Source organism: Lissotriton vulgaris, chromosome 2_1 (assembly GCF_964263255.1).
Source record: "Lissotriton vulgaris chromosome 2_1, aLisVul1.2, whole genome shotgun sequence".
NCBI classification, from domain to species: Eukaryota; Metazoa; Chordata; class Amphibia; order Caudata; family Salamandridae; genus Lissotriton; species Lissotriton vulgaris.
Window position 1 is genome coordinate 1,918,128,596 of NC_141687.1, and position 14,611 is coordinate 1,918,143,206.

Genomic DNA, 14,611 nt, shown 5'->3' on the forward strand with positions numbered 1-14,611 from the left:
TCTCAGGACACCTGGACACATGCCTAACATTCCAGACTTTGCCATCTTCTGTTATAATAGAATTCTTAAACACTCTGGTGATCTTAATAGGTTTGTAAAATTTACTCGTACATTTACCTACCAATCCAGGTTTTTTTACTCTTGACCAATCTCCTACCCTAAAATTATGTTGCTTGGTATCCCATTTTTTGTCATACAAGCCCTTATACCTTTTCTGTTTTTCTCTCACTCTTAAACAAATATCATTTTCTCTGCATACATTCTTAACGTTATCGCAAATCTTTTCTTTGAGCCACCATGGACAAATGTTAGAAACGGGATCTCTGCCTTTTAACCCTTTCGATGCTCATGACGAGCTCAGCTCGTCATGATGCACGGTTGAGCTGTGCTGATGACGAGCTGAGCTCGTCATGAACAATGGGAAAGCAAAGGATCCAGCACCGGGGGGGAAAACACCTAGCAGCCAAGGTGTTAATAAGCGAAAAGGACTGATTTCCGTTAAAGAATGTGGTGTAATTCTGTACATCCACAATCTTTCCCTCAATTAATTTTTTCAATCTCCTCCTTCCTTCATGACTTCAGTAATGTAACCTTTCAAAACCCTATTGAAGCGTTCCACTTGGCCAATTTCATGTGACTCATACAATGATGTAGTAATATGTTTTATACTGTGAGCCTTGGGATACTCCTCCATATCATTGGACGTCCGTTGAACACCATTATCTGTGACAATCATTGAAGGAGAACCCTCCCTAGCAAAGACCTCCTTGAAAAACTCTAAAACCTTATTGGTGGTAGCCATGGGAACCATTTTAACTTCCTGCCACTTTGAGTGATAGTCCACTAACACTAGTGCATAGCGTGAATCTAATGGTAAATTAAAGAAAGGGCCAGAAATATTTAACGCCAACTTCTTCCATGGTTCTTGTGGCAAATCTACAGTCTTAAGGGTTGGAACATTTACTTTCAACATTTTATCACTTGAAGTGCAAATCAAACATTCTCTAAAGAAATCTCAAATCATGATTATGGGAAGGGGCAAAACAAAGACAAACCTGAAAACGTTCTTCTGTTGTGAGGAGGAACTCCGTAGAGTCCCTACATTCCTGTACCTGGGGATTACCTTCGAGGAAAAGGAGAATTGGGGACCGCAAATTGAAAACAGAAATGCGGCCTTTGCTAGAACCTCCTCAGCAATCATGGGTTTTAGTAGAAAACTGAGGGCTAGACCCATAAAGGCTTTGCTGAATATTTATAAAGCGAAATGTTTAACGGTAGCCACATATGGGTACTCAATATGGGGGTACAGTGCAATAGACTGTCTACAAGTCACTGAAAATAAATTTATGAGAACTATTTTATCAGTGCCACATCCTACACGATCCACTCAGAGCTAGGGGCAGGTTTTATTACAGACGCGATAAGAGTGGCCCTCTTAATATCCTGGTTGAAGACCTGGTTGAATGATGTACTCTCTATGAATCATGTCATTATTAAAGGTTGCCTCTCATTGGACAATTTAAATAAAATTAAGTGGTTGTCTTATGTTAAACATTGGTTTTACAAATTAGGGAGACCAGAGCTCTTCCTCTCACCTGATAAAATAACCCGCAAGGACATAGCTATAATAAAGGGGGCTAAGTTACAAATACTGATGTTAAACAAAGAGGAAGTTGAGCTTAGAAAACCCACTGTAAGGGCCAACTTGATTGTTGCCAATCCCCCAGGACCTGAGCTTTACCTTGTTTTAGTTAATCGTTCTTTCCACAGGTTTCTTCTAACACGTTTTCGTTTTAATATGATCCACTTGAACTTAGGCCACTTTTCTGAATGGAGTAGTCCTGAACAGGCACCTCCGTGTTCCTGCGATAATTTTTCGACGCAGGACAAAATGCATTTTATGATGTTTTGTGGTCATTACACGGAAATAAGGACTAAGTTTCTTGTTCCTATCCTTAAGGAGGCAGGGTTCTTTCAAGTTAAGCCCGCTCTCCTATATCTGCAATTACTTAACAACCCCAGGATTATTTTCCATGTTGCCAGCTATTTGGTGGGTGCTGTTAGGGTTTGGAACAAAAGAATGATAAATTATAAGTGATGGTATTTTTATAAAGTGGATTTTCTGCATTGTTTGTATATATATATATATATATATATATATATATATATATATATATATATATATTGTTGAAAATCTTTTTGCCACGAAAAAGATGAGCAGCCACGCGGGGAACACAGAACAAACAGCTGTTAATTTCAAGGGTCCTGGTATGGCGAATGCATTTCGGCTATCTTGCCTTCCTCAGCGCCTTGTCCCTTAACAGCCTGCTTCCCAGTTACCTCCCGTTGTCTGTTTAAAAGCACTGTATTCCCTCCCCCTTGCAGTCTGCACAGCCAATCAGAGTCCGTGTTGAATTTCCGGGACTCCAAATCCCAACATGCAACAGTCTTGGGCATGTCAGGTAGCCGGTGTGGGGGAGTAGAGTCCATGTCGTATCGTGCCCCATCAGGTAGGTGGGTTGGTTGACGGACGAAAGAACATCGCGGTGCGTGCCCTGTGTCCCCGCTGAACTGCTGCACCTCTCCTCCCAATGTCGGTCAGAAGCTGGAGCAGTCAAATGAGAGACTGTGTGCGCCCCGGGGAGATAAAATACCTCTGCTTGCTTCCTCCTTGTTGGGACTCCTGGCGGACTCTTGGGTTGTATCGATTCCTCGATTGTTGTAAGGCTGCAAGCAGCCGGGTTGCCAGTAAAACCCAAAGTCACTTGGTGCTGCAGGGCTCGCTCTTCTGCACGTCTGGCTGTGCAGTAAACATTGTTGAAAATCTTTTTGCCACGAAAAAGATGAGCAGCCACGCGGGGAACACAGAACAAACAGCCGTTAATTTCAAGGGTCCTGGTATGGCGAATGCATTTCGGCTATCTTGCCTTCCTCAGCGCCTTGTCCCTTAACAGCCTGCTTCCCAGTTACCTCCCGTTGTCTGTTTAAAAGCACTGTATTCCCTCCCCCTTGCAGTCTGCACAGCCAATCAGAGTCCGTGTTGAATTTCCGGGACTCCAAATCCCAACATGCAACAGTCTTGGGCATGTCAGGTAGCCGGTGTGGGGGAGTAGAGTCCATGTCGTATCGTGCCCCATCAGGTAGGTGGGTTGGTTGACGGACGAAAGAACATCGCGGTGCGTGCCCTGTGTCCCCGCTGAACTGCTGCGCCTCTCCTCCCAATGTCGGTCAGAAGCTGGAGCAGTGGGTGCTGTTAGGGTTTGGAACAAAAGAATGATAAATTATAAGTGATGGTATTTTTATAAAGTGGATTTTCTGCATTGTATGTATATATATATATATATATATATATATATATATATATATATATATATATATATATATATATATATATATAGAGAGAGAGTAATGCAATATGGCAGCTATACTTTTGTAAAATGATTCTTTTTAACAATGTTATGAAATCTGTGGGATATTTTTAAATACATGAATTGTAAATGTTTTTTAAATATATGAATTGTAAACGTTTTTAATGTGTATTTGATTGTATAGTATGCTTCACCGTCTTTTTATGATATTGAATTATCGAAATAAAGTATTTTGACTGACTGACTGACTCAGCAGATAGTAGTTATGAAACACTAAGTCCATATGGATGTATTGTTTGGCCTGTGACAGCTCAGAGTCCCTCTGTTTAAGAGTAAAGGTGCATCGGAGTAGGATTTTCTGTGCTGGTCGAGTGATCTGCGCTAGTGTCTATTGATCAGGTAAATCATACGTTTCTAAGCTCGCCGGCAAGGTGTGTAACTCTAAGTCCTTGTATATAGTTTTGCTTACTTCCTGATAAATTAAATATTTTAGTGATCTTGGATCTGCTTTTTGTTCAATCACAGAAGTAATACACAGTGTTGCTGTAGTGGAGTGATAGTAGAGATTTTAGACTTGATTCTAGTCTTATGACACAGTGGGAGTGGTTTGCTGTACCGAGGTGGGGAATGTTGAGTACACGTTGCATAAACATTTTATCAAGACTGGAAATGGTCTTGTGGTTAAACGCGGGAGATGCATTTAGAAAATATGGGATTAGTTTCATATTTAACACTTGCAATGATGGCCGAATTGCTTTCCCACTGAACAGATTTGCAAATTTAAGCACTGATTTTCTGATCATCGTTGACTTAAGCTTGCTAATAGCTAGATTGTTCGACCATGAAATCCTGCTGTCAAATATCACTCGGACATAATCATATTGTTTAAATATTTCGATTGTAATATCTCCTAAGACCCACCCCACGCATTTAGTTTTCTTCCCAAAGATCATTACTTTCATTTTTGATAGATTGGCAGTTAATCCTTTCTACAAGTTATACTTAATTAGTTGATGTCGTTGGCCTATTGGTGTTTGTGACAGGATCACCAAGTCATCAGCGCAGCCCAAATAGTTTATTTTTGTCCCTCCCAAATTGGAAGCAATACCCTGTTCTGACTCCAGTGACTCGGTTAAATCGGCGATCTACATGGAAAATAATAAGGGGGCAAAATACAGCCTTGTTTGAGGCCGTTCTTGTGCGGAGTTTAGAAGTCAGGGTATTGTGGATAGATAGCTTTACCTGTAACCATGTATCTGTATGCAATTTGATGATAGAATGCAGAAGATACAGATCATATTACCACTTTATGAGCTTGCCCTGCAACCTTTGCCAGTTCACTTTGTCAAAAGCAGTGAAGCACCCATATAATGTTGATTTCTGTATAAGTACTTTTTTTGCAAGTAGCGTCAATTTTGTGACGTTTTCAACAGTTGAACAACCGGTGCGGAATCCTGTTTGTGTTAATGGTATTAATGATTTTTCTTCTGCCCGATTGCTTAGTTTGTTTAGTAGGTGCTTTGCCAACAGCTACCCTTCCAAATCTAAGTTTGCTATTAATCTCAAACTGGTTGGATCTTGCCAAGGGCCCTTTTTAGGTTTCGACCTGGCGAGGGCACGCAGTGCCCCGCCCAGATTGAAAACTTTTGTCAACAGTATGGGTGTTCGGACCGCCTCTGTTTCCCATTGGCTAGCTCCATAAATGGACGCTAGCCATTGGGAGACAGAGGCTGTCAATCACGCTTTCCCGTGAAAACGCGATTCGGGGGCGTTTCTGTGTCTTTTTTTAAGTACCGCCCTCTCCTCTTCCCATTGGCTGGAATTTTACCTTCCAGCCAATGGGAATGGGAGAGCGCGAAAAACACGCCCCCGAATCTGCCGGCCGGGACACCCCCGTGACGTCATTCCCGGGCCGCGCTGTGATTGGCTGCCGGCCCGGGACCTGACTTGTTGAAGGTTGTATCCTGTTTTAATGTGACAATTTTTGCATGATTTACGTCAACTATTTTTATTGCAAACCTCTTGTTTCTTGGTCAATCTGGCTTGGCTCTTCCTATTCATTTGTTTGCTTTTCGAACTCTGCTATGGAGCACCTCCATCCTGTTTTATAACGCTAGACATAGCACTGAAGAGTTTGCTCCTGAAAACTGAGCCCGCGCTTCAAATCGTGGGTAGCGATTGGACCACCATTCTCTCCAATGGCAATCAGGTAGAGGTCCTCGTAAACCAATACAGAACGTCGCCGTTACGTCACTAGCGCTGTCTGAAAGCTGCCTTGTAAGCAACCTCTCTGTACGCTTGAAGCTCCCGGGGAGACTAGAACGATTTGCGGAAGTGAACTTCTCCATTCTCTAGGAGATTCGTGGCAGGGTCACGTGGCTGCGTGTGCAACGATTGGCTTAGCTTCCCCGGGCATCTTTTGCACAAGAAGCATCTTACCTTTGTTGGAGGCAATCGTCGCTTCTGTTGTTTTGCCGGTATTTCAGGCAGTATCGTCCTCCCAAGGTCTAGCGGTTCCCTGCCACGGAGTGCAATCTGCCCCCCTAACGGTCTGTGCGAGATGGGTCCTTCCTGGTTGCTGCTCCTGTTCTGTACCCTGTTACTGGCAGATCTGGGGGTGCAAGCATCAACAGTTAAAGGGGTGACTGCCAGCCTAGCTGCAAAGTGGCCAACAACCCCTCTGCTGCTGGAGGCAAGGTGCGGTATGATTTTCAAATATGTCCTGTATTTCTGCAGCTGTTGGTGTAAGGCCAGTTATTGTTAGTACTGTCAGCCTTGAAAAACGTTTTCGGAAAAATAGAAACATTTTAATACCTAGGTCCAAATTGGCTTTAAGTTGTAAGGCCTAAGTAAGAAGAAAAAACAGAGACTAAGGAAGATCATTTTGCCTATGAATAGCCAAAAATACTCATTCTGTTTCTCTGAACGGAATGTCGGTGCACTGCCCATCATTTCAATCTGTCAGTGATCTAACTTACATTCCTGTCAAGTGCACATTGTCGTGTTTTCAACTTATATCTCTTCTTCACTTTTAGAAAAGCAGGAATTTGGATGGAGGCATTATAAAGCCCTTGCTTGTAATGGAAAATATGATACACTCAAGTGCTTTTGCACACAGAGCTAAGAATGGGTGAAGGTTCTGCACACAACACTGACCACTTGGTAGCTAAAAAATAGCATATACTCTTTTAAAATCTTTAGGACCAATTCACAAAGGTGTTAAAGAGTAATTGAAATTCAGTACTGCTATGTGTATTCTTAAAGGCCTTTGTAAATTTGGCCCAAAATGTCCAACTTCACATTAGTATAAGTGCATAGGTCATAGTCCTTTTAAATGTGTACTAATTGTATATGAATATTTTCAGTTTAGATGGTTTGGAGCCAATTCACAAAGGCACAGGAAATAGTACAACAGGAGTACTGTGAGGAGAACAGTTTATTATATAGTGTGGTGTGGCACCTCAACGTTTGAAGAACCTTTGCTCAACCCTGGGTAGCTGTGGCTCTGATCAGTCATGCTTTATCAAAGGAACACATGTTAAGTATTAAGAAGTACAAAACATTTGAATGAGATAGATACAAGACTCCATAAAAATCTGACACCAATTTATAAACATAGGTGGTATTTTTATCTTTAAATAAAAATGTCACTTAAAATAATCCACCTGACGGTTACTGAGATATACATTTTCAAACTTGGTATATGCAGCTCCCTAGCCTATCCCCAAGGTGTGGCTACCAGGGGACTACATTCCCACAGAAACAAGCACGGGCGTTGCCAATAGGTTTCGCATTTGGAAAGTTGGAGCTATTGGTTTTGTAAATGACATTTTTATATTTATATATCGTTATTGGCATTGTCAATAACAATATATAAATATAAAATGCCATTTACAAAACCAATAGCTCCAACTTTCCAAATGCGAAACCTATTGGCAACGCCAGTGCTTGTTTAGGTTTCGCCTAACTGAGAGCTGCGCACTGCGCAGCTTTTCACGCAGGTGAAAACCTAATGAGAATAGTATGCAGCTTGCGAATCCGCCCTCTGTTCCATTGGCTAGCTCCATAAATGGAGGCTAGCCATTGGAACAGAGATCTGTCCGTCATGGCCGGACCAGATTCGTGGGCGTTCCATCGATTTCTTCCCTCTCCGCCCCTCTGTGCGCGTCATCTCGACGGTGGGCGGGTTGTTTTTTTAGGTTTGTTTCTCTTCCTATCCCTCGCGCCCCCATCCCTAGCGCCCTCCAGCCATCGCCTGTGGTTATCTTATGCCTGGTTTTCTGCCGTTCCCAGGGCTGAGGTAAGCAGCAGACTCCCTCTTTGTAGGACACTTCGACCCCCAGTCTGTATGTGTGTGTGTGGCGGGGTTGAGGGTGCTGTCAAGACTCACGCTGTGCGTGTAAAGCGCTGTGCATTTGGGAGGTGTGTGGTGTGTACATTGATGGTGACTAGAGTGAACGCAGTAGGGGAGTGTGGGAGGAGATGAGGGGGAGGGGTGTTAGTGAGGGTGAGTCTGTACACGCTGGAGTAAACACGAAAGGGCGCTGTGCCGAGTCTGCCGTGAGAGGGAATGGCGGTATGTATATTGGGCGAGGGGTGGCACATGTGGGCACTATCGCAGACGAGGCGCTGCCGGGACAGTCCCTGGTGAGAGAGAGCCGTGGGGAATCAGGCTCGGCGCTGCACGGGTGTCGCTGAGAGGTACTGGGCGAACCCTGAACCAGGCACGGCTCCACACGGGTGACATGAAGGGCGCGGGCTCCCTGCTGCGGCAGGCACTGCCCTGCATGGTGATGGTGGGGTGCCAGGCAGGGCATGGTGAGAAGAACCCGAGGGCCCGGTGATGCGGACACGTTTCTGCACTGGGGCTGGTGAAGGGTGCAGGCGGCAGGGCAGCTCTTCGGTGACAGCCCGATGGAGACGCGTCACTGTACCCCTAAGGGTTGGTGTGCGGTGAGCTCCCTGGAGAGAGCCCTGGGGAAGGAGACAGACAGCTCCACCTTTCACAGTCAAGGGAACAGTGCAGCCCTGGTGAGAGAGATCCCGCTCCTTGGGTAAGTAGGGAACTTTGCATCGGTGCCAGTGAGGGGGGCAGAGCAGGCCCTGGGGAGAGAGAGACAGGGTGTAGCTGCTTTGTCGCTGGGGCGCAGGAGCTGTGTATGCTGCCACATTCCTCGATTCATCAGAGCTGTGGAACACAGTACTGTCCCTCCCTCTGAGCCCGGGAACAGTGGCGCTGCTCTGCCCCATGGGCCATGGGACCCGGGGGTCTGGGTGCTGCTGCGGCGCTCGTGGCCTTGGAGCTGTGGGCGCTAATGTGGCCCTCGGGGCCTCGGAGCTGTGGGTGCTGCTATGGCCCTCTGGGCCTCAGAGCTGTGGGTGCTGCTATGGCCCTCGGAGCTGTGGGTGCTGCTGTGGCCCTCGGGGCCTCGGAACTGTGGGTGCTGCTGTGGCCCTCGGGGCCTCGGAGCTGTGGGTGCTGCTATGGCCCTCTGGGTTGAACCGGTCGCTTAGGTTCCCTGGCAGGTCATCACCGTACGGTTTCCTTTCACAACCATTCCTGGTAAACATTTATGAAAGGATAATTCGCCCGTCCATCAAAAGGCCCCCTTAGGTTCCCGGGCGGAATGTAAGACGCGCAGCTCGCCCGCACGCGAGGGAGCCTGCTGAGGTGTGCATCAGAGAGGGAAAAAAAAGTAGTTGAACGTCAGCACCACCCTGGAGGCACGACCTGCATCTTCACGGCACCCGATCAGGGGGCACACATGCCTCAGCGGTGACCTTTCGCAGCAGCACCACAGATAATCCCTGTTGATGGAGGGGCTCTGTGTGGGTGTGTGGAGGGCTCTGTGTGGGTGTGTGAGGGGGCTCTGTGTGGGTGTGTGGGGGGCTCTGTGTGGGTGTGTGGAGGGCTCTGTCTGGGTGTGTGGGGGGGCTCGAAGTGTGTGTGAGGGGGGCTCTGTGGGTGTGTGTGTGTGGGGGGGCCCTGTGTGTGTGTGGGGGGGGGGCTCTGTGTGGAGGGGCTCTGTGTGGGGGGGCTCTCTGTGGGTGTGGGTGTGTATGGCATTTACGAGAGATTAAGCTATTGGCATTGTAAATGACAATGCCATTTATTTATCGGTTTTCAAAACGAACACATAAATGAAAAAAATGTCATTTTCAATGCCAATAGCTCTAACTTTTCCAAAGGCGAAACCGTTGCATTGTAAATGCTTGTTTAGATTGGATGCGCTATCTCGCCTTTCCCAGACAAAAGGAACTTTCCCGGACTTGATTACAAAAGTGTACTCCAAAAGGTGATGTCTAACTTAACCAGATCTATCGGTATGCCGCTTGGACAAGCTGCTTTGGACAAGCTTGTTATTTCCTCCTTATTAATATCAGGATATGTTACGAAATCTCTTAGTAGTTCAGATGAAGAGATAACGGATTTGTACCGGGACTTTATATGAGTTTCCCACTTACCGTTCGAGTTCAACAGGTCATCGGGCTGGTGATACGTGCTTTAACCATAGCCCACTAGAGCACAGATTGCTCTTTCATTTCGCGATTAAATAGCATGGAGCAGTTTGGTAAAGGCATTTTTTTCGCCGCCCCATTTTAATAAGAAAGTTTCTCTTCGTGAATGCAATATTTAGATTGTTGAGTTTTTCATTGCGATCCTTGGACGCAGGTGATTTTAGAATGTGTTGCAAATAAATAGGTTATTCTACTTATCCAAATGTTCTCCTCTGAGTGCTTTAGGCTGCGGCCAGTCAGGTTTTAATGATAGGCCTATAGTTATCTTTTTGCAGTCACATGTGGGTTTTGTAAATACACATCACATCCCAGTAGTAAAGGTCAATATGAATGCCACTTGTGCATTTATCTGGGCCAAGGTACTGTGGTCTCAGTTAAAGGCCATTGGGTGTAGCCAGTCTTTCGCAATATTTCAGGTTGTAAGAATGAAAAGCATTCCATGTTCTATTTATATAACGAGCATTGGCAAAGCCAATAGGTCGCCTGTAAGGCCTATTGGCTTTGCTGATGATTTTAGCCATGCTATACAGCCGTAATCTAAAAACGAAGCCGGGAATCGTGGGTTGTTCTCAAGTGTTAAGTGAAGAGCAGTTCCTTTATATGGAACACTCAACAACAGCCTAGACATTCCAAAACCAATGTTTTTTCCCTCTTTGCCAGTTTCTTATAGATGGGGAGAAGGTTTACTTAGCACAGCGAAACTTTCTTCATGCAATGTTGTTTTCATAAACACCTTCACTTGAACAGCACTTTTGTCTTTGTTCATGCCGTTGTAGGATAAATCACAATATCTGTTTCTTTGCACACCCCAGGAGTGTGAGAAAAAATGAACACATTTGATCCTCCTTTCATATGTATAAAAAAGTTATGACATGTTGAGTCTGTACTGTCCTAAATGTATATGTAAAAATGCTTCGCATCAGAGTGACTACCCCTTTCAAATTGGAGGTCAAACCAGTCTTGGCTATCAAACTGCTTATGGTCAAGGAATGGGGATCAGAATCTACTCTGGAGTAGTAACATCCAAATGAAACAGAAATCGTATAACTTTTGAACATATTTATCTGGTTTATGGTAAAAGTAGGATCTGAAGAGCATATCACATTGGTGCAGACCTGAAATACACAGATTCAGATCTTAGCATACTTACACAGTTAAGTTCAGCTGGAACAATTCAAACCTCTAAGAGATCGGTCTATAATGCCTAAATGGACAGGTAGTCAGAGCTCTGAACCAAAACAAACAAGTAAATAAGCAAGCACACGTTTCAAATTCGTGAAAAAATGTCATGAACATACTATTGTAATTAACACTGGACCCTTTTCATACTGGAATATCTGCAGCTCGAAGCAAGTGTAGATGGTGCCTCTTTTTAGACTGAGGCCTACTAGATAGTGCATGTAACGTTGTTGTTTGTTAGGCGTATTTTGATTAATTAAGAACATGCAGTGGCTTGGAGCCCCCCATTTTGCTTTCCTTGTCGCAGTCATTTGTCTGCTTCTCATTCGTATCGCAGCTTGTTAATTTTGTGTGTATTCCAGCCATGGGAGCAGTGGCTCTTTCAATCTCTTTTGATTGGTTACCTCTGTGGCTTTCATTGCTTGCATTTCAAGAAATATTTTATTCTTTTTTGGTAGGCACACCTTAAGAGTACATGTGGTTTTGAGTGGTCTCTGTGTGCTTCTCTCTGTCTGCATTATGTGTTTTCAGTCGAACGCCTGCTTCTCCACACTGTCTTCATGTTGTGCTCGCCTGTTTGCCTCTCCTCCCCGTTTGCGCGCTTCTTTTCTCACTTCTGTGACTTCTTCCTCCAACCACGCCCTCCATGTTGCTCCTCCAACCCTACGGTGCTTCCACCCCATCCCATCCTGCTCTCCCTATGTTGCTTGAGGGCACCATCCCTCTACACTCTCTTATGGTTCTGTCACCGATGTTGTTTTCACCCCCCCTGCGGCTTTTAAAAAATAAAACACTTTTGTGTGTTGAATTTTTTTTTGATTTCCGAAAAAGAAAAGCACCCACATCATCACCCATGCGTGCTGCACATGCCTGCAAAGTGACTCGATCACCCGCCTTAGTCGCTTTTTAAAAAAAACTCTTTAGCCATGCTTTCAAGCTTCAGGGATGCTGTATTTTGTGGCTAAAATCAACTGGAAAAGCTAGTAGGCTACAAAGGAAATGCTTCTTTTCCTCCAGTAACCTGTTAATTTTATTTCTGCACACGCTTAATTCTTCTTCCTAAGAGGCCCTACTCAATGATGACCTTTTACCTCATGCCTATATCCCTCTTGAAATGTAATTGGCCTCGGTCATAGTTTTGTGCTAACAGATTACCTGCTGCCTCAATGAAACCTCTATAATGGCTTGCTTTTTGATTTCAAAATGGCAATAGGTCTGTGTGCTACCTTGAGTCTATTTAGAAGAGGATAGCACGAATCAGTGGTGGATGTACCTCTTCTTAATACCACAGCTTTGTCTTTGTTGCTGTGATCTACTACTCTGTTTCATGCCAACTTTACTGCATTATACACAATGAAAACAATTGGCTATAGGACCTGTGTGTTTGGAAGGTGTGAGCGGGCGGAAGGATCGAGGTCTACAACAAGGGGACTTTGTATTGCTTTTATTTTGTACACATGTAGTGATGGTGTGGCCAGGGTTAGTTATTGGGGATAATACGTCTTATCCTCAGTTTCCCTCCTTCGGTGGCCTTCCTTTCTTCGGTGACTCTTCAGGGTATTGCAGCTTTCAGTGAGGATTTCTTCAGTGTTTAGGCTCCCCTCGGAAAACAGAAACCAAACAGCGCTTTGTTTAATGCTGTTTTTTAACTATGCCTTCACCAACGGCGAAGGGAGTGAAGAGACACCCGTGCACTTAAAAACAATGAAAATAGGGCTGTGTAAGTGAGAGAGGAGGGTGGGCAGGACGATTCAGGGATTTGGGGAATTGTTTGTCACAGTACCGCCGACCTTCTCCCACCTCCCAACCTCACTCGCAAACATGCACGCACCTGTGAAAGCCACGCTCCTCCAGGAGCGTAGCTCGGCGAAGAATGGGGACGTTGGTCTCCAGGCTATTCTGACTCCTCTGGTTCTTCTCTCTTGGTAATGTAATAGAAGAAGAGAACTACCCTGCCAAGGAATGATTATATGGTCCCTTCAGCGGGATCCAAGGGATGAAGGGGGGGGTTGACAAAGATTAATGCTTCGGAGCCAATGATATATCAGACACAATCAGAATCAACAGTGAAAAGGTAGAATTTTTTTTACATTATTTTTCTGGAGATGACAGTTCATAAATAGAGTCCATGAGGCAACATTCTAAAGCATATATACACACACAGGAGAGAGGTTTTCCTCCTAGGGCTGAATAAGTATAGTCATTAAAAGGTTCGGACAAAAAATACGAATTTTTTAGACGTCTATTACATTGTTCTTACCCCAAAATTTTCCTGCCATTATCTAAAAAAGAACCCTTTGGGGAATCCCCTTCTATTTTGTTGTCTTCTCTCTTGGTAATCAGCACCGGAACTGAAGTGTCTTCAACCCTGGCGTGCATCTCCTTCTTGTGGTCTCTTTCCTCCACCGTCTTCCTGAGTCCGTCGTCCGAATCCCCTTCTTCAATTGGGTCGGGGCTGATGACACGCGGCCAGGGACAGGTTCCACTTAAAGGGGCAGTTCATGGAATCAGACAAATCCATGTCCTGCGTAGTATATCAGCCCGGGGTCTTCTCTCTCTGTGGGGAAAGGAGAGGAGCCCGGCCATTAGGCACAGGCCACCAGTCGTCTGGCGCCCTGTTACTACCACCAACGATGGTGGCCCTGTTACAGAAGGACTACAGTTTTGTTTTATCTTAGTGTCTTTCCTCTATCCATCCCTAGCCCTTTGTAATCTACCTTGCATTTTTTCTTTAGCACTACCGAGGTCTCACTTTGTGCCTTTTCCCTCTGAGCCTTAATCCGAGTCTACCACCTGAGGCCATCCCCTTATCTCATACTTTGTACTGTATTGTAATTGCATTTATATAGCGCTTACTACCCCTGACGAGGCGTCAAAGCGCTTTTTCGGTGAGTAGCACACTACTCCGGGACCCATAGAGGATTAGTGTTGAATTAGTATAGTATAACTTGCAGGTACATTTTATGTGGTGGATAGGTTAGTCAGTTATTTAAATTCGGAAAGATAGCAGAATCTTGAAACACGCTACTCCGGAAACCCATAAATGATTAGTGCTCAATTAGTATGGTGAAATATGAAAGTAATTTATTTTTTTGTGAACACCTTTATTGAGGCCGTTATGAAATACACAGCTGTTTTCGCCTACATCCTGCAGGGTGCAGGCCGGCAGCAATCGCAGAGTTCACAATACAGAGTATTTATTGAGAGGGTCATATCTGACACAGCAAGCCGCCTACAACCCCTCAGGGCCGGCCGCATTGAAGACTATAGGGAGCTGTGTTTGGTAGCATTCAATAATGTTGGAAACAGCGACATACATAGAGCAGAGAATGCATGAGGTTTTCGATTTTTTTTTATTTTTTTTTATGAACAACAATCAACTACAACTTAATTATGTGGTCGGACAATCTGGTGTGTCTAGTATGTCTGGTCTACCCTCCTTGCACCCATCCCTCCGTATCTTGAGGAGAGAAGAGGAGCTTCTAGGCGTGAGATCGAGCCCCCTGCCCTGGCCATGAGGGCCGCACGGTAACACCCCTATATCC

General features: G+C 44.9%; 1 protein-coding gene across 11 annotated transcripts in view; it reads left to right on the plus strand.

Annotated features, from left to right (window-relative positions):
• AKAP13 (A-kinase anchoring protein 13) overlaps nucleotides 1-14,611 on the plus strand; it is a 1,375,395-nt gene that overhangs the window by 585,743 nt on the left and 775,041 nt on the right. The gene's annotated exons all lie outside the window — the stretch shown is intronic.